Source organism: Prosopis cineraria, unplaced genomic scaffold (genome assembly GCF_029017545.1).
Source record: "Prosopis cineraria cultivar Desert tree isolate PC_DT_omini unplaced genomic scaffold, ASM2901754v1 PC8, whole genome shotgun sequence".
NCBI classification, from domain to species: Eukaryota; Viridiplantae; Streptophyta; class Magnoliopsida; order Fabales; family Fabaceae; genus Prosopis; species Prosopis cineraria.
Genome location: NW_026555339.1, coordinates 19,037,279 through 19,063,684, shown reverse-complemented (window position 1 = coordinate 19,063,684; position 26,406 = coordinate 19,037,279). Strand labels below are relative to the sequence as shown.

General features: G+C 32.7%; 1 pseudogene; it reads right to left on the bottom strand.

The window, feature by feature from the left end:
- Positions 1–643: 643 nt before the first annotated feature.
- LOC129317429 (disease resistance protein RUN1-like) lies at positions 644–24,252 on the bottom strand (annotated as a pseudogene).
- Between the last annotated feature and the right edge of the window lie 2,154 nt (positions 24,253–26,406).

The following is a 26,406-nucleotide window of genomic DNA, read 5'->3' as shown; positions in this document are numbered from 1 at the left end:
GAGAGACCAGAGGCTGAAGAATGGTGGGTGATGTAAAATCTACTTACTTAAACACCATAATCATCAATTATGAGATAATCAAGGGCCTTAACCTAATAATGATTACCAAGTTTTCATATATCCATAATTGGGAGAAATAAGTTTTCTAAATTTATGAATGGCAGAAAGTTTCAAACCATTTACTAAGGGATCTCAAGTTTTCAACATTTAAAAATTCTCCCAAACACTTTTATTAAGCTTGAATTAGAGTTCTAAAACAACACAAAAGTTTAAAAATTGATTAGGACCCAAAACATTGGATTGAAGACTCAAATATCAAATTTGTGTAGAAAACGTGACGTGTGCCATGGCTAAGTACACATGCGTTGTGGCCCACTCACCTCTGTGCCATGTACCGCAGCTCGTTACACGAATATAACAATAAATTAGTTGTCAATTTGACAGCACAAGGGGAAAACTTCAAGGGCGTTCCAAATCTCCGTTCGACGTCTGATTGAGGTAGTTTTAATGTCTACACGAAGCTTTCTTCTAGCTCTAGTTAATGGCATAAGTTCATACTCAAATTCATTTTTTACAAAGAGTTGGACACCAAAACACATTTTTCCACTTTTTGACATAAAACTCACAACAATGGTGTCTCAACTCAACCACAAATACCAAAGCCTACACCAACCATCTGACCACATTTAATGGACTCTAAAGGACTCCTACAATGCACCACAGTCAACCAAAAACACGTATATCAATTTTTCACCACTCAACTCCATAATCATAAAATGTAAGGGGGAGGAAAACTTTGTGCAAAACAACCATTTTCATTCCAATTCATTCAAAACACACATGTTTCTATTTACACAAAAATTTTAGCCCTACCCAAGGGTTTACAACTAAAACTCACTAACCCAACGCACAAAATACACAAGTGTGATGGTGATAATGCAAGTAGTATAAAACAATCATGTGAATCCTAGTTGGCTATTGAATCAACATTTATACAAGTAAAGCAACAAGGAGAGGCATACTAAAGGATTACTCTACAAATCCTATGCCTTTACATGTTCTCCTCGAACTGGATCTGATAAGCTAAGCCCTAAAAATATTGAGAATTGAAGGATGCACACAACAACTTAGTAATCAAGTTTTACCCAATCTATATAGTTGCATATCAATTTAAAATAGATGTAAATAGGCAACTACATACAATATAGCTCATATAATAAGCATAGCTATGGTTCATAATACTAATAACCATATAGCTGGGCCTTAAGCACATATAATCACATAAATAATAATGCACATCATGTAGTCGTAATAATACTAACCATCCACCCCTAACACATACTGGACCACAATAATAACAATCATGTGGCCGCATTTTACTTCTTCACACTCGTTTGATTTAACTATCAGTGTGCCTAACATGCAAAAACTCATGAATAACCTGCAGAATCACACGTGATTCTACCTCTCACCATATAAATATATTTTATGGAAATTAACACATAAGAAAGACATTATTTGCAAGCTTTAACATACTTAGATAAGTCTTAATGCATATAAAAGAGACATATGATGCATTCATTTTATGATTTAAGAAAAGTGATTAAGCTCTCTAAGTTTTCACATTGAATATAAGAAAATTTAAATTACTTATCCTAAACTTCTTTATCTTCTCTTGATTCTTCATGCTCTTGAGGATTTTTCTTCATCATGATTCTTTATATTTTCACATATAACAAATACTTCTTCTTTTAATTTTGTAATCATCAAAGCACATGATCCAATAACATCAAGCACCAATGAAAACTCTTCTGCTCAATTTGCCGCTATCTTGTTTACTCTCAATAAGAGGTTTGATTTATTAGAGAGTCAAGTAAAGAAAAATAATGTGATGAATGTGAATACTATGCAATTGACTTCTATTATTTATGATCATTGTGGGGATGTGCATATGCCTGACTAATATCCTATGTTTATGCAAGCTGAGGCAGTAAATTATGTAGGGAATTTTCAAAGAGGACAAGGAAATCCTTACTCAAATACTTACAACCCTACATGGCAAAATTATCCTAATTTCTCTTAGAAGAGTGGTACATCTCTCAACTAAGCATCTACTTTTAGTGTGAGGCCAACTAATCTATCAAGTTTCTCACAAGTTGAAAAGCAAGTTATTCCAATTCAAGAGCTAAAAGTTAACTTAGAAGATATGATGGCTAAATTGGTGAGTTCTCAAATCAAGAGCAATCAAGAACAAGCTGCTATTAATTTGAGAGTTGATTCATCCCTAAAGAATCTTGAGGTTCAAATGGGATAAATTATAACTGTAATGACTACACTTCATAAAGGGGGATTGCCAAGCAATATAGAGATTAATCCTCATAGAGAAGGAAATGAAGAGTGTGACGCAATTATCTTAAGGAGTAGAAAGCAATTATTTAAAATTTCCCCTCCTTCATCTGTGTAACATCCTCAAATTTTTAAGACCCGAATTTAATTTAAGATAAAATATATATAATTAAATTAAAATTAAGAATAATTTGATAAAGGTTTAGAGTTAGAATTTTACTAAGAAAAAGTTTAGTTTTATTTTTTTTAACTATAGAAAAATTACCAAAGTTGGTCTAGGCTTTTGTGCTAAAATGAAAAATTTGGGCCCTTCCTTGTAATTTGCCCTAAAGTATTTAGTTCATTTTTTTTTAAGAGATACATGTAGAAATGTAGAATTGAAACAAAGGAAAAGAACAAAGAGCACAAGAGAGAGAGAACGGATGAGAGAGTGAGAGAGGAAGGAAGAAAAGGAAGCTAGAACTTAGATCCAGGCAATTTTACGGTGGTTGTGAGCTTAATTATGTGATAAGTAAGCTCTTACTTCAATCCTCTTCCTTCCTTCTTGGTTTTCTTGAATTTTTGAAAAAGGTAAATTCTAGATTTTAATCCCAAAAGCTTTGTTCTTATAAGCTTTAGTTTTTTTGGGTCATAAGGAGGTTGTTTTGAACTTTTATGTATTAATGCACTTTTTATAAGTAAGGGATGTATATAGTTATAGATGAATGTGGTAAAAAAATATAGCATTTATAACCACAGTTATAACCATAATTGTGGTTAAAAGAGTCATTTATAATGATAGTTATAGCTATAACTATCATCATAAATAACTCCTTATGTTCACCATAATCTGTGGTGAAAAGTTTTCATTTACTATCACATAACTCTCTACTACACACCATCTTTTATAGTAGAAAATGCCTTTTAACTGTGGCAAAATATGCCTTTTGCACTAATGAATGGCCCTTAAATTCAAACCCCAGTTGAGCAAAGGGCATGCTCTTCATTTTCTCCTTCTTTCTCTCTTATAGTTTTTTGTCCGACTCATATGTTTCTTATCAAAAAAATTGGACATGAGCTGTGATGCACATACCATAGGCCATGGCACATGGCACAGAGAGGTCCTCCTTTGCTAATGGACATTTGTGCCTTGTGGCAGATACGCTGCATGTCGTGGTGTGTGATATAGAACTATTCCTTTTAAATTTTCTTCCTTTTTAATGTTTGGGTAATCGATTTCATGTTGGACCTGAATTTAAGGTCGAAATCATAATCAAATATACTCATTAGACATATCTAACCACACACCACACTAATTTACTTAGTTACCCTCCTCTACTTAACTTAATCCAATTCTTAATTTTCTAAAATGTTATAAAGAGCTCCCATATAACCTAAATATGGGAGTGCTCTTCTAAGAAGTGCTGTCATATGACATACTTATAAGAGTGCTTTCCTAAAGAGCGCTTTGTATGTTTGTCATATGGGAGTGCTCAAATGAAAAATGCTTTTGTAGGTATATTATTTTTTAAAATTAAAATTCTCTAGGTCTTTTAATATTGCTTTGACAAAAAGCACTCCTGTAGGCCATTCCTATAAAAGTGCTTTTCTAAAGATTACTCTCGTATCATCCCATTATAAGAGAGTTTACAAACCACTCCAGTATATACAGGAGTATTGGCTACAGTGGTACTTCAAAAGCCTTCTAATTGGCAAAAAATAAGCGCTCTAATGAACTTATTTTGTAATAGTGCATTGCCATCTTAAGACTGTTGCCATTGCCATCTTAAGACTGCTAATCATTTCCCCATTCATGAACAACATATTCATATCTATCAACTAGGCAAGGAAAGCGATTCAAAATTTCTACCATTCAAAAACACACATGTATATGGATTCAGTATAAGAAGAAAGGAGAAGGAAACTCGACATACCCTTCACCATAACAAGAACAAAAGAAGAAGAAAGAGCTCCACTGATATGAATCAGGATCAATGAGAATTCGGGGAACATGAACTTGTAAGAGTCATTTTTATCTTTAAACTATATATGTGTAAAGTCCTCGAGAACAAACTATAAAGTCTCGTCTCAACCCGTACTTTACCATTCCACACCACACAATCAACAACACAAAATCAGAGTAATAGCTTTTTATTTGTTTTCAAAATTGCAGGATCCTGACTTCTTAAAACATATATTCAAATAACAGTGTTAGCAAAGGCGTACACATATCAAATGACTCAAAAAGCCATAACTTTATAACCCTAAAAATGGGCTATGAGTCACGGCGTGCAACACATGCACCACGGCATGTGGCATAAAACCATATGCTCTATTTTAGACTGCGTCATGCTGTCATTTTGATAGCAAAAATGACAAACTTTTTGTGTGTGCCATCTCCATATCCGACATCCGATTAGAGTGATTCAAGCGCCCACACGAAGCTTACCATATATACTAGGTCCGATCTAAAATTAGACACTCCGGTGCAACAAATCACTTTTTCTTTCAAAAACTTGCACCCTAAGTACTCAATTCTTATTCCTTTATTCCATTAAACCACTTCGGGTCTTAAACTAAATCCAAAAGGACCATATACACTTGATTAACACAACAATTTACATATATCACCATAATAGCCATTTTGGCCTCTAAAAGCCACATTACATATTAGGTTTTATATGAGAAAAACACATACACAACACATAATCACATATATAACTAGACTTGTTCTACTTTCAGTCCTCAGACTCTTACATATGGGGCTCTACCTTACTATATAGTCGGGAATCACAAATGTACTTGACTCTTTCAAATAAGGTTTTGCCTCACTATTTGTGTTAAGTTCTTACCATTTGTGTTTATTTCTCATGTAATAACAATAATACACATTCAATTCACATAATCAACCACAATCAACACATAAATGCACTAGTGGAACAAGTTACAACATCATACACTTGCTTGTCTTGCATTTAGGCTTACCCACGTACCTTCCACTGGGGCACCCTCAACATAATACAACGTCATATATTTATACAAGTAAGATTCATAGCATAACTCACTTTCTCATATTCACATACATATATGCATCCTAGTTAGTAACTTAATTGTATCAACACATTTATATATTCATGTCTACTCATAGGGGGTCATACCACTACTGATCGAGGCTACTCTTTCCTCACTTCCTTTCCTGACTATCTCAAGCTCTCTTCACCTATGTTCAAAAGTAACAGAGTGAGACATACGTCCAGTAACTTTAAGGCAACCCTAATTACTGGTTAGTAAGCAAAATCACAAACAAGTGATAAAGTAACATGAGTAATGATGAAAGCAATAACATATGCATATACAAGAATTCATTCTCATAAATCTCATTATGCTCATGCAATACAGTCCTGATTCCCCTTGGTAAAGTAAACTCTATACCCAGACCAGGCCCTCCAGTCACAAGGAACAAGCCCCATTATACCACTGCTCAGACCAAGTCATTTTCCTATAAGTGGTCTCCTAGGTCCGTCATGGCGAAGTGAAGCTCTATGCTTTGGATCATTAGGAGTTCCTAGCCTTATACAGAGTAGGACCATGGCCCCTACCCTAGTCTAGGGTAACCTTATAGATCATTCAATATCTTAGGCCGTTATGGCGGAATCAAGCTTTACACTCTGGAATATTAGGATTTTTCTCTTAGATCTATCTTGGCAGAGTCAAGCTCTATGCTCTGCATTATTAGACTTCTTGGACCTCCTCATGATAGGGCTGCATTTCTCCCTACCATAATCTAGGGTATATCTCATGAATGCGATACATGTTAGTGAACATGTCACTTCTCAAATTCATTTTAATCAGCATTCACACACCCGCATGCATATACTTTTATAATACTGCTACTCTATTGATTTGCAATATAATGTATAGTTATATCAAAATACTTGTAGACAATTTCATAAACTAAAAAGTAAAAGAGTTACTCAAATTACCTTTAACCCATGCTACTAAGGTTACTAATCACACTTAGTTCCCAGGGGTGCAAATTCTTATGAGCAACTTCACATATGCTTAATCTACATAACACAGTACCCCTCAGTTAATTTCCAACACATTATATAGGCATTGATTCGGCTAAATCAAATCCCTTAATGTATAAAACAATTCAATTAAATCCTTTTCAATTCAATTATCTATTATTCATAGTCATTAGCCTTATAGGATACTCAAACAATCATAATAACTCCTTAACACATCCATTCACCTAAATTCACCCTATTAATGTAAACTTTAGGTCATTTTGAGCCTAAATGCTCAAAACTCAACCATTCAACCCCATACTAGTTACAAAACATTATTTCTATATTCAATATCCCATTTTAATCTTTTCTTTTAGATTACAACACCTCAAAATCTCATGGCTCAATTCCTTAATGAAAAAGAGGTAGAATTGAAGCTTGGGATTGTATGATACTTATCCAACAAATTATTAATTGAAGCAAACTCCAAGCTCCAATTATTGCTTGCCTTAGTAGAGATGGCTTCCTTTCTCCCTTTAAACGTGTCTCCAGCCTTCTCCCTTTTGATTTCACGAGCTATTCCCATCAGCTTTAAGTGATTTCTGGATGGTGCACCGTGGCATAGTGAGAAAATTCTTACTTGTGCTCGTGCATTCTGTCCTGAATTGTCTCTCTACCCTTCAATCATATCATTGCAATATCGAAACAACAGAAAATATCAACTCAACATTTAAATCATAATCAATCTCCTAATTACTAATTTACCTTGATTAGCAACTAGTTCCTAGGATTGAAATTCAGGATGTTACAATACAAAAGGTCATAAATGCTTCTGAACTCAATTATGGGTCAATTCTATCCCTTAACTTTAAAGATTCCCTCTGTCATTGCCTTAACATTAAAAACACTTAACGTTTATTAGTTATTAATAGGTCCTACTATTTTTTATAGTTTTTATTAAGTTAAAGGTTATTTTTTCCCTTCATCTTTTATTTGAAGTGTCATTTTTTCCCTCAAGTCAAATATTTTATAATTAAGAATATTAAAAAAAATATAATGTGGGCCTCACTAACAATCAACTAGTAATGAGAAAATGATAAAGTGATAAGGAAAGGAATATTTATAGTTGAGGGACAGAATTGACCCATAGTTGAGTTTAGGGGTATTTGTGACTATTTGTGTACAATTTAGGGATAAAAATGATGCTTAACCCTTTTTTAAATAAAGGACATAAAAGTTAATTTTATGAAGACTAGAAAGAAATTGAAAATAAATATGAATCTTAATAGATTCCAGCATTACACCTTTAGATACACAATAGCTTAACACTAAACTATCTGTCACCTTGTTAAATCTACTCCAAAAAATAATAAATATACACTTAAATTATCTCACCATAAATTTTAATTAACTTGAATTTTTGGGTTATTACAACTAAGAAAAGTAATATAATGACATATCTCAAAATTCACAAATTAACTAAAATTAAAGATGAAAATCTTACTAATCTTTAAAGCAATGGCTAGATAAATTTGCAACATTTGTTAAGGTATTTCTCCATCTTTGTACCTTCCCTTTTGTCGTTATGAAATCTCTTACTGTGCTTTGAAAAGAACTTGCAAATGCTTCCTTTTGTTGACAATAGATGGTTCTACATCATAAAATATAGGGAGAACTTCTCTACTTAGTGATTCCTTAGATTGAAGAATCTTTTGGAGTTCATCCAAACACCAACTCGAGGAAGTGTGATGACTCTATATTTTCACATATTTTGAGGAGTTTCATTGGTTAATTAGAAAGTCATCTAGTGATTTTTGGTTAATGTTCTTGTGTTTAATGGTTATTTTGGTGTTAGTTAGTTTGTCTTGTAAATATTATGTTTGATTTCTTTTAGAGTAATTTTCATTGTTAATTTAAATTATTTTAATTTTAGGAACCCCCTACAAAAGCTTGGAAGATGTGGAGGAAGAAAAATATGATGATTTTAAGGAAGAAATTAGAATTTAATGATTACCTACTATAACAACTACTATAATGGGTTAGTGTTATAAACTAATTTCTGAACCAAAAACAGAGCCTCCTACAGCAGATTTCACATTAGAAATGCACATCTTCATTTTTTTTCAGTCAGATAAAAGAAGAAAACTAAGGATTTTCAAAGGTGACTTTGTTTTAGCCACTTTCTCAAGGTATTTGGGCAATTTTAGCTTGGGCTGATTTTGGATCTTGGGAGGAAGATAACTCAACAATATCTATGTTTTCATTGAGTTTTTCATCACTTTTCCCCTTCTTTCTTCTATTTATCTTAATTTCAACCTTTATTCTACTATTTTGATGTTTCCTAAAGCTATAAGTTTGCTAAGATTTAATATTCTAGAGTCCTATGAACTCATTTGTTCAAGTTTTATCTTGATTTACTGATTATTTTGTGAGTAATGGATGTTTTATGTTTTAATTCTTGTTTATCTTCATGTTGCTTGATGATTGGCCACCATTAGATGATAATTTACAGGGATAGAATGAACTTAGGAAAGAAATTTCTATTTAAACCATTGGAATTGAATGTTTAGAATTAGCTATGGTTAATTTGCCTCTAAGATAGGAATGTACCTAAAGGACCTAAGTAGTTAAATGGAATTTGAACTTAATGCTCTTAAAAGGAATTGGTGAGTTAGAATTAGGTAGGATTTTGGGTAATCAAAAGATATTCAAGATTAATTTTAGTGTCCAAATTTAACTCTAATTAAATAATCCTAATCTATTGAAGATAATTGGGACACCTTAGAAATGATTGTCACTATAAAAGAAGGAAAGATGATTAATTGAATTAGAATAATCCATCCTGGTAGGTGAAGCCTAATCCCTGTCACTTGTCTAATTAGTTTGTTCATCATTTTCATTGTTTATTCACTTTTCTCATTTAATTATTAAATCATTTTTAAAAACTATTATTTGTTTTCCTAAATAACAAAGATCACTATATCTTCCTTTAGGTTTGACTCAAAATACTCTGAATTTATATTGATGTCGTACACTTACAAGATCCAATCTATCATGGGTGTTAGGAGATTTGAAATAAAAGGATAGTGTATAATGTGAGCCTTCTAAACTAAATCTTATCCCTGTTATATATAGTTTATTAAAATATGATAATTTACTGCTTTCCAAATGCGTGTAGCCTTGGTTGTCTTCTAAGGTAGTGCTTTATAAGGGGACTACTATGGAATACATGAAACACAATGCAAATTCAAAGACTAGGTTCCCGATACCCAATGAGAGGAAAATGAACCTGAGCAAGCAAAATAACATACTTTTTCCATCTACATTAAGGGGAATTGCTTTTAGTAGGGATAGTCTTACTATCTTAGGGCCCTCTAACCTTTCATGTAAGCCACCAGGGCTCTACTAGCAAGGGCATCCAAGTGTCATTGGTTCATACATTGAAGGAATGAAATAGAGAAGCATTTAGAGGTAGAAATTTAAGTCAGGGGGAGGAATTTAGATTAGCTTATTACATATTGATTTAGCCACTTCTATTACATTTATTTTATGAATGGTATTCAAGGAAATGCCTATTTTTATGACTTATATTTTGTGATTAAGACTTTTGATTCTTTGTACCTCTTTTGTATGATTTTTGATATTTGAAACTATTTTGTGTAATGTGACAAAGAGCAAACATATGTTGTGTATTATACTATTTAATAATGCAACAAGTCTTTTGAACATGCTTTATGCAACAGGTCAGTTTCTTTTGTTCATCTTATTGTTATGGGACTTACATATTATTATGCAATAGAGGTGTGGTTAGTGCTAATAAATTGATGATAATGAATGCACTTGTAAAGTCCCCTATATAATTCAGGCTTTACCAATCCACACACATAGTACCATATAATAACAATACAATATCAGAGTTATAGCCCTTAAATTTATTTTTAAAAAATGCAGGATCCCGACTTCTTAGAAAAATAATTTCAAATAAAAATAGCTAATGGAAGCACATATTCCATTCTCATGACTCAAAGAAACAACAATTTTTTTAAAAAAAACATGCCATGTGCCACAGCTCACACCACATGTGTTGCGGCATGTGGTACAGAGCAACGTGTTTTGGTTTTGTGTCATGTGTCGTGGCTTGCACAGAATGTGCTGTGGTGCATGTATTAAATTCTGCTATCATAATAAAATTTCTGTTACAAACTTCTACCGCTCACCATTTTCATACCTAATGTTTGATTGTAGTGATTCAAGTGCCCACACGAAGCTTATAGTACATTCTGTCTAATAAGATAAGCTTGGACATGATCTAATGGTCCGATCTTAAATTGGACACCCCGAGTGTAAAAAGTCACTGTTCCTTGAAAACTTAGCACCCAAAGTGTTCAATTCTCATCTCTTATTCCATTAGACCTCTCTGGGCCTTGAACTAATTCCAAAAAGACCACATACACTTGATTGACACATTATATCACATATATCATATCAATTACTCATTTTAACCTCTTAATGCCACATATATACTTGTAGACTTATATGAGGCACAAATGTATAAACACATGCACACATTCACTTGTTCCACTTTCAACCATCTAACTTTCACATATAAGGCTAAGTCTTACTATTTGGTCGGGAATCATAAATATACTTGACTTATACAAATGGGGCTAGGTCTCACCATTTGGTCAAGTTCCAACGCATACACAATTTTGCACAACCATTTCACATATATACAGTGGAACAAGTTATACAACATAATATAAACTTACTTGAATAACATCTAGGTCTACCTACATATTCAACACTGTGATACATTTGGCTAGATGCAATACCACATAGACAAGCAAGTTCTCAACAACAAAATCATATGTTGACATTTACACTTATACATCCTAGTTGGCAATTTAAATATTCACAACTTTACTATACACTCATTACACTAATGGCAGTCATACCACTACTGAAAAGAAGCTAATCTTTCCTCACTTCCTTTCTTAACCTTCTCATGCTCTCTCCCCCTTAATACAAAAGTAAAGGAGTGAGACATATGTCCTAGTAACTTGGATAAACTCCAAATACTAATTAGTAAGTAAAATCATAAATAAAAGATAAAATAGGATCATTTCAATAAAATGGTATAAATATGCATATACACATAGTCATACTCAACCATCCATTATGCTCATACACTCCTAGTTCCCACTAGTGGAGTAAACTTAACACTCAAATTGAGACTTTCAAACTTACACTAAACAAGGCCCATCAAACTACTATCTCAGACCAAATATCAACAACATAGGTAGTCTCTTAAGTCTCCACTAGTGGAGAACACTCAATTTTTGGACTATCAGGACTTCCTAGCCTTATACAAAGTAAAACTATGACCCCCTACCCTAGTCTAAGATATACTCATGGATCATTCTCTTAGGTCCTTTATGGTAAAGCAAGCTCTACGCTTAAGACCTTTAAGACTTCTTAGCCTTACATATAGTAAGGCCACGACCCCCTAAATGCACATGTCTTATCAAATACATTTCAAACATTACTCACACACTTGCATGCATATTTATTTCATAATATTGCTACTCTATCAGTTCGTAAAACACAATACATACTTTTATATAAAGTACTTGTAAATAATTTAACAAACTAACAAATAACAAGGTTACTCCAGTTACCTTTTACCATTACTACTAAGGGTTACTGTTCTTACATTCAACTCTCAAGGATGCAGATTTCCTCTAGCAACTCCTATAATGCTCAATCTACACAAGTGACATTCCTAAATCAATACTCAATATTCAACACAAGCATTAATTTGGCTGAGCTAAATTCCTTAATACATAAAACAACTTAATTAACACCTTCTAAGTTTACATAATTCATTCTCTTTAGTCATTTGCTTTAAGGCCATCCAAATGACCAAAATACCCTAATTCTTACTTGTTTTATTAGTTTGCTCTATTTTCAACCTAACAAATGAGGTTAATTATGATCATATCCTTAAGGTTCAATCATTAAACTTTAGACCAGACATAAAACCTTAGTTTTGCACCCAAGACCTTATTTAAAACCTTTTCCTTATATTTTAGCTCTTTAAAAACTCCTTGATTCAATTCTCTACCAATCAAACTTAAAGAAATTAAGGTAGAAATGTAGTACACAGTAGTACGAAACTTACTCGATAAAATATTGGCCGAAGAAAACTCCCAAACCTTAGATATTTGATGCCCTAGCAGAGAAAAGCTCTTCTCCCCTACTCACACATGACTTTCTTTCTTTCCTCTTCTATTTTCACAAGATAAAGATGTTAGCTTTAAGTAAATTTATGTCATGTGCCGTGGCCCATGTTGTACATGTCACGGTGCATGGTATAATGAGCCAAATCTCACTAGTGCTCGCATATTAAGTCCCAAATCGTCGTTCTAACATTCGATCCTATAACCATACTAACCAATAAGCACCACATATTAATCCCCTATCCAAACCATAATTAATGCACTAATTACTAATTTACCCTAAATTAGCAACTAGTTCATTAGATTGAAATTCAAGATATTGTAGCAACAAGCTAACGTATCTATTTAAAATTATTGTTTTAAAAGTAGTCATTAAAGCTACCTACCAAACTTCACTTTCTTGTACTGGTTACGCCTCGATTTTACAAGTACAGCCCATGTAAAGTTGCAACTAACTAAAGAAAATGTAAGATAAAAAATAAGGCTACAAATTGCCATCTTCAGCTTCTTCCTTTTCTCTACTAACTCCTTTTTTTGTACTCATGTGTCTTACCTTCAACTCTATCAAGTCATTTTGAATCGCTTCAACCTCTGTACTAAAGCCTTTGATGCCTCTTCGTCCTCTCATAGTTTCATTCTATTTTAATAACCTCTCAATTTGACAAACCATCTCATTAATAACCACCTTGGACCTCTCTTTCATTTTAACATCATGCCATAAAAAGAACCACAACCCCTTCCCTATTGCATCAAACACCTTTATTCAGTCCAACAAATAGATACCCATATGTTATTTGAAAGAAAAAAGGAGAATAATCATACCTAGTGATAATTTTGTCTTTTATAGAACCTTCAACTTGGATTGCCCTTAGTCCTTGATGTCTACCTTCAAGCGATCATTTTGTGGTGACAAAACCTTACTTGAACTTTGTATTCCACCTTAGTACCTCCTTGCCACGAGAATGTTGACCTCCTTCTACTACTCATCATTGATGATGAAGTAGAATGGCTTGTTGATTTGCTCATGAAGGCATCTCATAAATGTTTCTTCACACTGTCACCTCCAAGTTGCAAACTTCAACCAAGAATCATACCTCTAAAGTCAACAATGGAGAGATTAGGTAGGTTAGATATTTAATGATTCATTTCTTCACCCCTACCAACCTCTAAACATGGATATGCACAATTAAGTTTATAAAGAATCCCTTTGTGTTTTAATTTTGAATTGTAATTGTATTACTATTTGAGAAAAATTTTTGGTTCCCCTATTTTCATGAGGAAATGATTACAAATTTACATTTCTATGCAAACTAGATTTTCAAAACCTTATGTTGAAACTAGCTTCTACCCTTGTTGTAATGAAATGAAACTTTCAAAAAAGTGCATGTAATAGGAAGAATTTATATATACATAAATATTGAATACTATATTTACATAACAAAATTTAGAAGCTTTTATAAAAGTAGTATCATATTGAATCATATGAATAAAATTTTGTAATTGCTTCTTAATGTATAAAATAAGGGGAAATAGATAGCTTGGAAGTGTAATGAAAATAATGAAATTGGTGAGTTTTATGTGTTGCTTTTAGATTTCAAAGCCAAGTAAATAAAAACATTGTTAAACAATTATACATGCACATACACAAAACTTCTTAGCATTTTGTGTTGAGTTATATTATAAGTTAAACTATATGAAGAACAGTTCCATAATGAAAGAAAGGACAAAGGAAGATGTTGAGTTACCCATAATATCCTTTACTAAATCTTCATGGCATTTTGTGTTAATGCACTCCTCAACTTCTTCCTTGCTTGCTACCCTCCACCCACACTTCCTTATTAACTCTACTTTTTTTTCTTTACTATACCTTGACAATCCCCAAGTTGTTTGAACTTGTATCTCAACTTGGTTATTGCAAGCATTTTCAAATACATAAGAGGGAGGGAAAAACATAATAAATAAATGAGGATTATTGGCATCTGAATCAGGTATCGAACCTTTATTGAATCCATATTTAACTGCAAAGGAACCTTTTGGGTTATTGACTTCCAAATTAGCTTGTGAACATATTATGGAGCCATGTTCAATGGTAAAGTAACCTTTTGGATTCCTCGACATTTTTGGTTCCATATCTTGTATCACAAGGCAAACAAAAATTTTGCATCTTTCACTTGAACAATAAAAACGAGAAGTATCAACTTTTATTGAGACACAACTTTTTTCATTGTCAAGAAAATTAAAGTCTTGATTATGGAACCATGGTGGTATTTCGTACCCTGGTGCAATAAAGAAAATATTTTTATTCTTTGGTTTTGAATGTAGTAGTGGATGAAATGCTTCATTATAACATGATAATAGAGATCTCCATAGCACATGTGGAAATGATGAGATTCTCATTGAGGGATGACAACAAAGTGCACCAATAAATTTGATATTAGGTGGGATATCTGGCAGTGATAGGAGTCTATTGCAATCATATAAGGAAAGACCCTGTAGAGTGGGGAGATTAGAGATGAAACCAAATGGTAGGAGGGTGAAATTATTTTTTGATAAATTTAAATCCCTCAAGGATGATAAGGGACTAAGATTATCAGGAATTGAACCATCACAAAGATTACAATTGTTCAAGGACAATGTTCTCAATAAGGACAAACTTAAGAATGAAGGAGGAAGAATGCAACTTCCGATAGGTAGGTTGCTGAAATCATTTTCACTTAGATCAAGGATCTCTAAAGATGGTAAGCAACCAAGATCATTTGGAATTGATCTAGCACTTAGATTGCAATTTCTTAGCTTTAATTCCCTCAATGAGGATAAGCCAGAGATAGAAGGAGGCAGTGTCAACCTCATGGGAGCTTTATAACTATTGAACCCAAAGACCCTTAGAATTGGAGAAAGTAAGCTGGGTGAAGAGTCTAGTACAATTCCACTGCATCCCTCTGCATTTAGTTTTTTCAAGCATTTTAGGCCAACAATTGATGATGGTATTTCTTTTATAGAAGATTCACTCACATCAAGCTCCTCTATACTCTTAATTACTTCTAAATTTCCCGGCAATGATGAAAAATTTGAGCAAGCAGATATATTGAGAATTTTGAGTGATTTCAGGTTACCAATAGTACTTGGAAGACATAAAAGATTTTTACAACCTTTCAACTTTAATGTTGACAAGTATTTCATATTTTCTCCGAACTCAGGAAGCTTTTTAATATTGGAGCAACCAGAAAGAACAAACTTTTTTAAAGAATCCATTTCCAACCTATGAGGAAGAGCTTTCAAATTTTTGCAGTTCTTTAAATTCACTACAATGATTTTCTTATGAAATGCAAGTGATGGATGCATCTCAAGTAGTTTTAAGCAGCCTTTAAGAACTAGTTTCTCCAAATTTGGTAGTAATGAAAAATCAGGAGTTTGAATTAAATCTTCCGAATGGCTCAAATCAATCTTCTCTAACTTTTCTGATAGCTAGTTTAAACAAGACATAGAAAATATTAGATTTTGCAAATATGTATATATATATATATATATATAACAATATTGATTGATATGGTAAAGAAAGTATTTGCACCTGGGTTTCATTCCAGAGTTTTATGATTTTACTTTGATGTATTTTGATCTGAACAAGTTCACATGGATGAATACCAAGTGGGAGGGATTTTAATGGATATTTCTCCCATTCAAGAATTTTTAATGAACTAGGAAAACATTTAAGTCCTAAGGGGAGGCAAACATCACATGATCTGATGATAAGTATTCTAAGATTATACATCATTAAGAATGCTTCAGGACCCCAATTTGTTTTGCATGGCATAGACAATTCAAGATGTATAATCTCAATTAAGCCAGTTCCCTGAGAAAAACAATAATCAATTAACCAATTATGAATGCGAAACAAGCTTAATAATAAAAACATATTTAGCAATATTTAGTAGTACTAAATATCAAGAATTAAAGAAACTTACCTTATTATTTGTTAGGACATGAATAATATCCTCTGTTGACCACAACCTACTACGTTTACTAGCATCGCTTGGTGATTCCTCAAAAACAATACTTTTACCCATTTCTTGTAGCATATCATGCATACCTAAACATGTGTCAAAATTGTCTTGATACTCAATTAACAAGCATTTCTCAACAAGTGTTTGAATTCCAATGATTGGATGGAAACCACAAATTTGTAACATTTCTATCACTTTATCTTTATGCACTCCTTTGAAGAAGCAAGCAATATCTAAAAATATTTTTTTCCCATAGGATCTAATGCTTGATAACTTATTTGAAATTTTTGTAGAATTTCATTTGGTGGAATCTTCTTTATCTTCTTTAAAGCATCTTTCCACTCATCTATATTTCTTCCATATAGATGACAACCCAACACTTCAAGTGTCAAAGGAAGGCCACCAGCAAGCTCAACCACATTATTTGATACTTCCAAAAAAACTTCTATTGGTTTATCCCTTTTAAAAGCCTTTTGGCAAAAGAGTTGAAGAGATTCCTCATAGTTTAAAATTTTGCGACATAAATTTCAAACTCTCCATGAGCTTTCAATAGCTGCTTATTCCTAGTAGTGACTAGTACTCTACTTCCTGGACCAAACCAAGCTTGCTTTATAGCAAGGTATTCAAGTTGGCTCATGTCACTTACATCATCAATTACTATTAAAACTTTTTGGTTGCATAAAATGCTTATCATTTTCTTCATTCCATAATAGGCATCATCAAAATCTATGCCTTTCATCTTCCCATTTTGTGATAGAAATCTTCTCTGTAGGGGAACTAATCCTTCCTTTTCAGAAGCATCCTTAATATCGGCAAAAAAGTAACAAAGATCAAACTTGTTATAGTTTGTCTCATAGACAACTCTTGCTAGGGATGTTTTTCCTATACCACTCATTCCCCAAATTCCTAATAGGCGAATATCATTAAGACCTATCATTAAAATGAATTAACTTCTTTTAACTTTGACTCCATTCCAATAAATTTGTTGGCTTTGTGACATGGTAGGATAGGCTGTAGTTTTGTCCATACACTTGTGACAATTTCTTTAATGAATTCTGTGTCGAGCCTATATGAAAGAGAAGATTAAGAAAAAGAGATTAACTAATATTCTAAAATTTTGTAAAGGTAAGATATTTCTAATAGAAAAATAGTAAAAATAGATTGTATTACATATATCACTTAAATCCCTACTTATTTGAAATGTGTTGCTCCAAATTTTAATCATAGTAAGAGTGAAAGAGACAAAAAAAACATATAGCTATAAGATTTATGATAGTTTATGTTATATCTTAAAATTTTACATTAGAATTAATTAACCAAATCAATGGTCACATTGAAATTTAAGGATTAATTAACGTGTAACATGATTAAGGATGTTACTTGAGCTTGTTGGACCTTTTAGCAAACTAAAACTTTAACTAAGGAGGGTATTGGATAGGCAACATTAGGCTTGAGAAGTGAAGAGTAATTTATATTTGGGCTCACTATGTCATCTGTAATGCTTAGACTTTCTATTGTGATAAGATGGATGAAATTTGATATGAAGTAGATTGAGTTCAAACAGAGAGAGAGAGATAGGGAGAAAGTGAAAAGGATGATGGATTTCTACTAAGGCTTAGGGAATTTGACATTTTACTATTATTTGAGACTTGTAATTAAGCTTCTATCATATAATCTCTACCTCCCTGATCAATTTTCCTCTTTGGTTTTGACTGATTTTGTTTAGGATGGTTACTTTTACTCAAGGCCTAAGTGGGAAACTGAAGAAATAGTAAATATTTAGCTACACAATAAAGGTTCTCTAGATTAATGGAAGTTGGTTGAGCTAATAGATAGTATAAGTTATGCTAGATATTATAAGAGATTGTGAGAAATACTATGTTTTGAGTAATTAGGTTGGTTAGAAATTTGAGTTTGATTGATTATCAATGAGGAATTGTATTGTATTGTAGATTAATCTTGTTTTGCCATTCTTGGGCAAGGAAAAGCTCAAGAAGTTTGATTTTAATGAGTATTACTTGTAAATTGAAGGATATATATATATATATATTCTCATCCTGAAGGGATCTATTAGGACTTATTGTAGTTTAATAGGAATGATTTAGATTGGGTTAAGGTACCTTATAGATGCTTTAGAAAGAGAAAATTGAGTTTTATACATGTCTATGAATGGACGTGATAGTGAAAGTCACATCTATCTATCAAAGAGGATAGAACAAAGATACTTGAGCTCTCCATTAACATCCAAGGGTAGACATGAATAAAGGCAATAGCCCAGTTACTCATTCATCTACTAGAGGATGTAAAATGCACCGACATAATAGCTAGTAAACATAGACAAAAACAAATTAGTATATAAATCTCTTAAAAGCATAAAATTAGGTCTTTCAATCATCCTATACCCTTTAAGTAGTGATTCAGAGAAGGGGAGCATTAAAAATTATGTCTCAAGGGTCCAGAACTTGATTAGAAAAGGGTTTCATGAGTTGTAAGTGATTATCTTCCTTTGCCAACCTCTAATCTCTCCTTTTTCCATCTAAAATCTATGTTCCTAACGGAGTACACATGGAGCTAGGAGCCCAAGGAGTCTAAAAAGTACAAAGTGGTGTGTAAAGAGGTCTAAGTAATCTAAGAGGTATGGTCTTAGGGATTCATTAAACTAAAGTCTAAGTATTCAAGCCTAATGTTCTAAGGGATCTATTACAAGCCCAGTCCATAAATCCACGTGAAGGCCTATACATTGAAGCATGTGCTAATTAGGAACTTGGAATATAGGTTAAGAGTGGAATATGTCCTAAAGCCATCTTAAAGAGGGTCCAAACTTGCATAAAGACAAATCCATGAGCTAGCCCACACATAAAGATCCTATAAGCTTATATTTTGACATGTTATAAAGGTATGACTTGAGGCATAAGCAAGGAAGATCACACTATTTATGAGCAAGATTGAAGACTTTAATGCATATCATAAATTAGGAGTTGACTTAGTTGTCTTAGTTTCCTATTTCTTTTTAAGCATATGATACAAGACTAATTTATTTGCTATTTAATTTTTTTAGCATGTGCTAAATCTTCTAGGATTTGTTTCCTTTCATTTAATTACTTTGTCTTCAAGTTTAAGTTTAGATTTAGGAAATAGTCTAGAAGTTCTTTTATTTAGTCATTATTGCTTAATCTTCATGGTTTAGGAAACTTTCCTAAATTCTATAAGAGGAGGTGCTATTTCTTACTTGTCTTCTAGGTTTAGGGTTTTCATTTAAGTCTTCCTTCCTTTGTTGATATATACTAGGCATGCTACTATGTATTAAGAAGCTTAATGAATGATAATTTTCTCTTGAGTTTAGTAAAACTATATTATGAACTGTACTTGCTTATAGGTATCGTGTGGTGAATACAGATGTAATCAAGAGTCTAAAAAACTCTTAAGTGTCTTCGAAGGCTAAGGTTGCTAGATACAAGTACTCTAGTTATCCTTATCTTGATCATTATCCTTCTTCTATCCTTTTCTTCTATTTTATTTTCTTGTTTTGTTTTTGTTTCTTGTTTGTTATCTAGGTTCTATCCTAAACTAGTATGATTTTGCTCCTGTCCCATATTAGTTCCTACTATACCTCTCTTGTAATTCGAATTTCACTTCTGGTAAGGAGTGGAATTTAGTTAGAAACTAATGTTAGGTTATTGTTGATGACCCTAGGCACTATGATTATTTCTAATTAAACTCTAATTGGACACACTAAGTAGCAGTTTTAGGTTTCTTAGAACACTAAGATTTTGTTTTGTGGAGACTTAAAGCAGAGGTTAGTTGGTAATTAATTTAGGATAACTATAATGGGTAAAGTAGAATAATTGGTTTTTTTTAACATTTACATCATCATTCTACAAGTACATCCAAGATTACTTTTGTCCAGTTAAGTACTATACTAAGAGGGTCTTGGGAAAAGAGGTTAGGCAATTGCAAATTTCTATTAAGACTAGTTAATTAGAATTAGTGGGGAAATGAATTAGGATCCTAGTGTTAACTTTCCTACTTTGTGTATTTTTGAAATTTTCTTATTAGATTGTATGATTTTAGTATTATAGCTATCTAATTAAAGGGCTCCTGTTTCATTTGATTATTTGTTCTTGAAGGCTCTCTAGTGGATTAGAGACCTCAAGTTCTTGTGTCAAACTCAAGCATAGGTAACCGCGTTTGAGTTTGCATTGTGTGCCAGTGTTGGTAGGCAACTATTTTTCAAATACTAATTATTGAATAAAGCTAATAAGCATACCTAGTGATAACTTTTTTAAACTAACCATTTCTAGTGGAGAATTAATATACTTTCATGAATGGACTATAAATTGATTTAGAACTATCAGGGAATGCTAGAGCATATGAACTATGTTTTCGGTATAAATTATGGTTTGAAACCATTGATAGAAATTAATGGACTTTCAAGGTTGATTGTAAAGATTGAAATTGCTAGAACATATGAATTGTCTATATTGACTCTAGATTGTAAGTAAGAGATAATTAAGAAAAACTTTATAAATGGTAATTGTATAGAAGATTGAGAAGAGATTTGAATATAATTGATGAAAATCTATTAGAAATTATTCTAGTTAGAATTATTAGTATTACTTATATGTGTTGAAATAAATGAACTAAATTGACTAAGTTGGTGAAGGTGTTGGGTCTCTTTAGGGGAATAAAGTTAGCCTATTATCAAAATACTTCACACCCATATGGAGCTCATGAGGTGGCAATCATGTGTCTAAGCCAAGTCAGTCCTTTGGCAATAGTTGGGATAAGCATGGTACAATATATCACCCTTAGTATTTTGAAAGGGGGGGAGGATGTGGTTTGGTTAAGGTTCTAGGGCCTTTGGCCTATCATCATCTCCTAATTGGAGAGCTAAGAACCCTAGTCACATAGGTCTATCTATTCATTTGTTAGATCCCTTGATTTCAGCTAAAGGAATAAGGAGAAGATAAGGTTGGGTTTAATGAGATTAAAAATTTTTTTATTTAAAACTCATGTGATATAGTTATGAGGTTTTATGTTATAAGGTATGATAGTTAGAATATGTAAACTTTTTAAATGATGATTAATTCATTACAATATTTGGTTTATACCTCTTGTTTACTAGAATGTTGTTGTTTGGACTGTGAAAACCCACTAGCTGGTTGTTTAGTAGTTGTGGATGCTTCGTAAGCTTAAATGTTGTTATTAAGATATTTTGTCTCACCTCTTTCCCTATTGTTTTTTAGGGAACATCAGCAACATTGTAGGAAGGGAATTATTGGAGGTGGGAAACCATGCTTCATGAGAAGTATGATTCCTTTAATGGGACATTGTTGTTGCCACCCAAAGGATTCTTTAACATTTTTTGAATTTTCATCTGTTGTCTTTAATTGATATTTATTACTAGTTGGTCATAGGGATGTTTTTTCCTATAGGCCTCGTGGTTAGGGGATTTCACCAAATTGCAAGTTGTATACATTTATTAGAGTTCATTTATTTATTTATTCTTATTTTACATGTCTTGGATGATTGTTAGAAGAAGAATGGAGCTCTACCTAGGTCCTGGTAAGCATGTTAGGGTAGGCAATGCCTAAATAGGTTGTTTGATATATCTGTATTGGATTTGCCTATTGATTTACATGACAAAGATTATTGCATAAATGTGCGCCATATTTACTGTATATCTATTAACTTATTAAAACTTACACAAATTTATCACATTTCCTATAGTTCTACATACTTTTTAGTTCAAATGTGAATATTTGGATACAAATTTAGGAAAATGGGCTATAGTTGAATTAGGCATTGAAAGATCTCATAGTTGTTTTTGCTATTTTAGCTTATATCCAATGGGTAATCATGATAATGGGGGGCTAAACAAAGCTTAAGGATGGAATTGGAAGCAAAAAGTAGCAAATATTGGACTGAAAATGGAGATTCAACCCTCTGTGCCATGTGCCTTGGCACATAACACAGTATGCCATCTTCATAGCTGCCTTCATCCAAAGCCTTTGAAGTTAGAATTGATTGAACCCATAATCAAACCCATGTTGAGTTCTCTTCACCAAATTGGATCATACCTCATGTTGAACGCGTACCCATTTTTTGCTTATGAAGCAAACTCTAACACAATCTCTTTGTTGTTTTAGTTGTTGTCGTGCACTCATACTTGTGAATGTAGGAATAGGAAGTGGAAGAGAGGAGCTCATTAGGGAGACGTTGGCTTAGACCCAGGTGGCACTTTTTTAGGCTATGATTTTGAGCAACATGTAGTCTTGGGTGATGGTGGGGGCGTTAATGAAGGAACAAGAGGCCAAGAATGTGGAATGAGAGAGATAAAGAAGTTACAAGGGACATTTTGGTAATTGTAGCTTCAATTTTATTTACATTTAAGTCCCAAGAGACTCGAGAGTTATTTATGGATTTGGTTAGACTTTTGAGTATTTAGAATTTTTATATGGGATCTAATAGTGATTTTCCTTATTCTAATGGTTTAAATGCTTGATGTATATTGTGGAATGGTTTAAATGATTTATTTTGGTTCAAGATTCCTTTCTACTAAAGACTTTAACTTGAAAAGTGTACTTTGAAATTTTTCTACCATAGTTGTCCTTTATTATATTGGTTTAATATTTTTCTACTACAGTACAACTTATTTTACTGAAAGGGAAAAACCGAGCCTAGATCTAGAAATTTAAATAGACACAAATACCTAAACTAGAGATAGATTTAGAGATTTGTGGTTATTTAAATTGTAGCTTCATGGTTTGATTATAAGTTTGAGAGTGAATTCAATCCTAATTAAATAGGAACTAATAAATGGAGAGTTAATCAAGACACTTTGGGAATAGCTATTATTATAACTGATGAATAAAGAGTTAATTGAAAGAGTAGAATTTAGTAACATATAAGGTGAATCTTGAACCCCAAATCTTCTAGTGAGTGGAAAATCTTCATATGCTTATTAATTTTTATTATTTGTTATTTTCTGATTTAATTCTCAATTCAAATATTTTTCTCAATCTTTTCTTTGTATGTTTTACATTTGAAATACTCTGAGTAATTTATTATTGCAATCTCGCATACTTGTAGTAGTGATCAGTAAACTAATCAAAGTAATTTAGGAAAAATCTCAAAAATCACAAACTTTAGATGGAAAACTTACTGATCTTTAGAGTGATAGCCAGATAAATTTGCAACATCTTTCAAGGTATTTCTCCATCTCTCTACCTTCCCTTCATCTTCACGAAATCTCTCACTATGCCTTTGAAAAGCATATGCAAATTTTCCCTTTTGATGTCGCACATCAGATGGATCTACATTATAGAACACAGGGACAACTTCTCTACCCAAAGATTCCCTAGATTCAAGGATCTTTTGGAGCTCATCCAAACACCAGCTTGATGAAGCATAATTCTGGGAAAGAATAACAATGGAGATGAGAGAATCCTCAATTGCTCGAATGAGTTGAAAGGAAATAACATCTCCTCTTCGAAGCTCATCATCTATGAAGGTTATGATACCCATTTGTTGAAGAGCAGCGTGTAAATGAGCTGTGAAGCTTTTTCGGGTGTCTTCTCCCCTAAAGCTCAAGAAAACATGATACTTCCATGGCAGAATTGTCGACTTCAAGGAAGACGAGCAACTGGCAGTGGCAGCTTCAACACTAGCGTCCATTGAATAAAGGCTTGCGTGTTTTCTCGGGAAAGAAAGGACTGGAGAATATAATGACGTAGATCTTCAGCCAATATAGAACTTGCTTATGTATCATGACTTGGGTCAGTCAATGATGCGGTGGTGTTACAAGGCCTAGGAAATTGGCCAGAAAATGTTCTTAAGAAAGTGTGTATCAATAAAGTCACAAAGTGCAAGATTATTGTGAAACTTTGATCACCACTCACCATAACAGAGAAAATAAAGGAGGGTAACAAATTATTATTTTATTATTATTATTATATCAGTGAATGTGATGCGCCATTGGGTTTTTGTTATTAATTAACACGCAAAGGACAGTCGAAAATGTCAAAGAAGTGTGGACATTGTCAGTAACAGCGGCGTGTCTTTATTAAAAAATAAAAAAAAATAGAGTCTCAATCCCGTAATGCACGGGAGTACTCCTTAAGAAACAAGTAATGATGATATTAATACCCAGTAAATTATAAAATGTTAGCACCCATATACAATTATAACATAAGTAAAATTACTTATATAAGTAATTGGTCATACTAGTAGCAACATTCTTATTAGATTAATTTCTGCCAGAACATAAGTGCCTACCTCAGGAAATTTATATAATCAGAAGTTATACTTAAAAGCTTAATGATCTTGGTGCATTATAATAATAGAGGCCATTCTTCATCATGAATCAACTAAATTATGGCTAAATGAGTATTAAATAACCATAGTGTTTAATCGCAAACAGAAAAAGCATAACTCAGACAGAATGCTCACATATAAAAAATAGGCATCATAGCTAGCATGCATGTAAAGAAGAAAAAGAAAGCTCATTATAGTCAAAGCACTCATTCTAAGCAACTTTGCCATGAACCATCCCCTTGACAAGATTAGGGATCTTATCATAAAAGATTGGACAATTACCTTCAAAGACACGTATAGAGAAGTTAATAGATGTATAGATTTGCTTGACAAGCTTCTAATGATAATTTTAATACTACAATTTTTATAAGTCATCATCTAAGCACAAAAATTGTATGATTTTTTACACGATTATGATTATTTTTCCTCACACGGTAATCTATGGCCTTGTATTTGAAAAGAAAATAGAAAAAATTTCACCACAAAACAAATATTAAAAAAAACTAGATTCTACATCCGTAATGCATGGGAGTACTAATTAAGACACAAGCAAAAATAATGTCCCATTCCATACGCAACCAAGTAGCAAGAGAGGTCCTTATTGGTCTGTCATTTTGCAGAGGAGCAATGAAGAGGTTGCCATATAATGGTGACCTAAAATAAAAACAAAAGATGATTATAAAGTTACATTCACTACGAAAAAAAATAGATTTTAGCAGTGAACTCTGACGACAACTAGAAAAGTTGCCGCTAAAAGTATGATTTTTGGCGGCGACATTTAAAAGTCACTACCAAAACTTACTTTATAGTGGCGACAAAAGGTCGCTGCCAAAGGTCGACACCAAAGGTTGAGTTTTTACAGTGACATATAGTAGTCGCCACCAAAACATACCTATAGTGGCGACAATTAGTTGCCGCTAAAAGACAACGACAACATGTATGTAGGACATGGCTTTTAGGGTGAATTTGTCATTGCCAAAGAGTTTTAACAGTGACATATTTTTTGTCGCCGCCAAAAGTATAAAAGTTTTATATTTCTTATTTTTTTTATTTTTTAAGTTAAATGAATAAATTTTTAAAATAATTTTATGTTTATTTTATAAGCATTTATTTAGCATAATATATATATATATATTTATCTTTAATATTAATACAATTTTAGTTTTTTTATCTTCGAGCAATACTTTTTTTTCCTTTTGTAGTTTACTATTATTGCATATGAAGGATAGTGTAACATCTTGAATCCCAATCCCAAGAACTAGTTATTAATCAGGGGTAAATTAATAATTAGGGAATTGATTGTGATTTAGATGTGGAATTAATAATTTGCATTGTTTGGGTGTTGCATTGATAGGATGAAAGGGTAGAGAGACAATCTGAGGCTTAACGCGTGAGCACAAGTGAGATTTTTCTCACTATGCCACGCATCGCCGAGGAAGCTACATGCGCCGCGATGCATGATGTAGAATTTTTACTTAAAGGTTAAGTCAGATCGTGAAAACTAGAAAGAGAATG